The sequence below is a fragment of the Neofelis nebulosa genome, chromosome 7 (assembly GCF_028018385.1).
Source record: "Neofelis nebulosa isolate mNeoNeb1 chromosome 7, mNeoNeb1.pri, whole genome shotgun sequence".
In the NCBI taxonomy this organism is placed as follows: Eukaryota; Metazoa; Chordata; class Mammalia; order Carnivora; family Felidae; genus Neofelis; species Neofelis nebulosa.
In genome coordinates, this window is record NC_080788.1 from 65,691,125 (window position 1) to 65,693,953 (window position 2,829).

At 44.4% G+C, this 2,829-nt stretch overlaps 1 pseudogene; it reads right to left on the reverse strand.

The window, feature by feature from the left end:
* Nucleotides 1-928: 928 nt before the first annotated feature.
* LOC131517925 (tropomyosin alpha-3 chain-like) lies at nt 929-1,742 on the reverse strand (annotated as a pseudogene).
* Nucleotides 1,743-2,829: the final 1,087 nt, after the last annotated feature.

Consider the following 2,829-nt stretch of genomic DNA (forward strand, 5'->3'; position numbering starts at 1 on the left):
TTTATTACTAGTTTACTGTAGTCAACATCTGTACGAGCATATACAGTGGTCCCCATGCAGAAAAAGGTTCCATTGAGCCAATAGATAGCAGTGATTCCATTAGTGATAGGGAAAGTCATCTTCTACAATAAGCCTCCTTTCTCATCTCCCTCATACCAGCCACTAAGGTTTTCAAACGTAAGTTCAGGTTAGTTTGATTATTTTTCTTTATATTTTATATTTTCTTTATTATTTTCTATTATATTACAGTATTGTAATCATTTTTATATGAATATTTTTGGGTTGTGAATTGAATCATCTGAGCTGCCATTATTTCTTATGGGGAAGTTCACTTTGATATACAAGTGTTTTGGATTACAAGCATGCTTGTGGAATGAATTATGCTCGCAAACCAGGGTTTACTGTATTTGGAATGTTTTACAAATGGTTGCCACATCATCAACAAAAAAGGTAATTACAAAATGTGTACATCACAACATGCTTTTTTTTAAGTTTATTTATTTTGAGAGAGAGCATCAGAAGGAAGAGAGAGAGAGGGGGGGGGGAGGGAGGGAGAAAAAGAGAGAGAGAGGGAAAGAGAGAATCCCTAGCACACTCTGCATTGCAAGGGCAGAGTCTGATGTGGGACTTGAACCCACAAACTCAGATCATGAACTGAGCTGAAACCAAGAGTTGGATGCTTAACTGACCGAGCCACCCAGATGCCCCAAAAGTGATTAAAAAAAAATTTTTTTTTAGAAAGAGGAAGTGCGCATGAGTAACACGCTTTTAATGACTCTTTGCATTGTGCTCACATTCCCTTAAATGTTGTTCCCAGAGATGCTCAGACTCAAGCCCAACTGGAATCTCTAGGGAGGGGCAGATACTGGTGAAAATGACACAGGAGTTGGGATGGGAGATGCGGCAAAAGGAGAAAGCAGTGATCCAGTTAGAGATCAGCCCTCAGTTTCAAGGCCAGCTTCGGGCATGCTGGCCTCAGGCTGGAGCTGGGGTCAGAAGGAGAGGCAGCTGCAGGGCAGCTATCATTTAGGTCAGGCAGAAGGTGGTCCAGCATCCTTTGTGTACAGAGGTGTTCCTCTGTGATGCATATTGACGTATCTTGTAAATCATCACTTGTCTTCGCTAGTTTGGCACACTCAGCACAGGTCTTTGCCTGCTTAAGTTTATCAGTAAGATTCGTTATCTCTTCTTCATATTTGTCTCCATTCTGAGAGTACTTCTCTGCAGCAGCTCTCAGACACCAGGTTCTGCTCCATCAGGTCTGATGTCCTCCTCCATCTTCCAGCAGCTCTGAACTCTGCCAGTTCATTTCACTCCTCTGTGCATTCCAGGTCCTCCCTCAGTGATCACCAGCTTCCGGGCCACTCCTTCATACATCCGATCTGCCTCTTCCGCAATGTGCTCTGCTTGTCCGAATTGGGTTTTCTGGAGTTCCATCTTTGCTTCATCTTTTAAGGCTCCATTTTCAATAGCCTTCATACCTGTCTTGTTCTCAGTAGTAGGTTTCTGGGCTTCCTCCAGCTTTTGCAGGGCAGTGGCCAGGTGCTCCTGGGCAGGGTCCATCTCTTCCTCAACCAGCTGGATCCTGCAGTTTTAGGAGGCCACCTCGGCCTCAGCTTGCTCCCAGACTCACCTTTCCCCTTCAGTTCCCGCTCCAGGGGCTTGGCCCTTTCCTCTGCACCACTGGCCTGCTGCTGCAGAACCAGCATCTTCACTGCCTCGATAGTAGTGGTCCTGGCCATGGTGCCCACCCAGCTGCTGCCAGCACTCGGCTTCCTGCCTCCTGTACTCGGCGCTGTAGCCACATCTCTATCTCTCTTTCTTAGATTTTATTTTTGGGGCACCTGGGTGGCTCAGTCAGTTGAACATCTGACTTTGGCTCAGGTCATGATCTCACGGTTTGTGGGTTTGAGCCCCGTGTCGGGGTCTGTGCTGACAGCTCAGGGCCTGGAGCCTGCTTTGGATTCTGTGTCTCCCTCTCTCTGCTCCTCCCCTGCTCATACTCTGTATCTCTCTCTCTCTCTCTCCACCCCCCCCCCCAAAAAAAAAAAACATTAAAAAAATAAAGATTTTATTTTTAAGTAGTTTCTACACCCAACACGTGACTCAAACCCACAACCCCCAGATCAAGAGCTGCATGCTCTGCTGACTGAGCCATCCAGGTGCCCCTACAGCTACTTCTCTTTAATGTTTTTTGGTTATATGAGACAGAAAGCTTCAAACCAGCTTAACAAAAAAATGGGAATTTACTGGCTCATTGATGGCTCCAGAGAGCTGCCTTTAGGTAGTGCTGAGTTCAGGGGCTTAATAGCATCATCCAGACTCGGAATCTGTCCATCTCTCAGCTTGCATTTCCTCTGGATTGACATAATTTAGGCATAGCTTTCTTCTTGGTGACAAAATGGCCATGCAGAGATCCAGCTTTCTTAGTCACTCAGTGAAGGAAGGTTCCCTTTTCCAGTCACTGTGGTACTCGAATGAGTCTCACTGGGTGGACATGGCTGTGTGTCCCTTCCTGAAACAGTCATTCTGCCCAGGAACATAGAATGTGGGAATGGCCATATTTACCTTGATCACCCACTTTTGGAGGGATAGGGACAGACTTACATAAGCCAAGAGGGAGCATAGTATTAGCCCAAAGGAAAATTAAAGTTCTGCTACAAAAAAATTTAGATGTCTATTATAGTTTTAATTTTGCTAAAGATGTTTTTCTGATAAAAAGACAAAATATTACATTGTCACATTTAAGTTTTAATGTAATTTCTTTTTTTAAAAAAATTTTTTTTTTAACGTTTTATTTATTTTTGAGACAGAGAGAGACAGAGCATG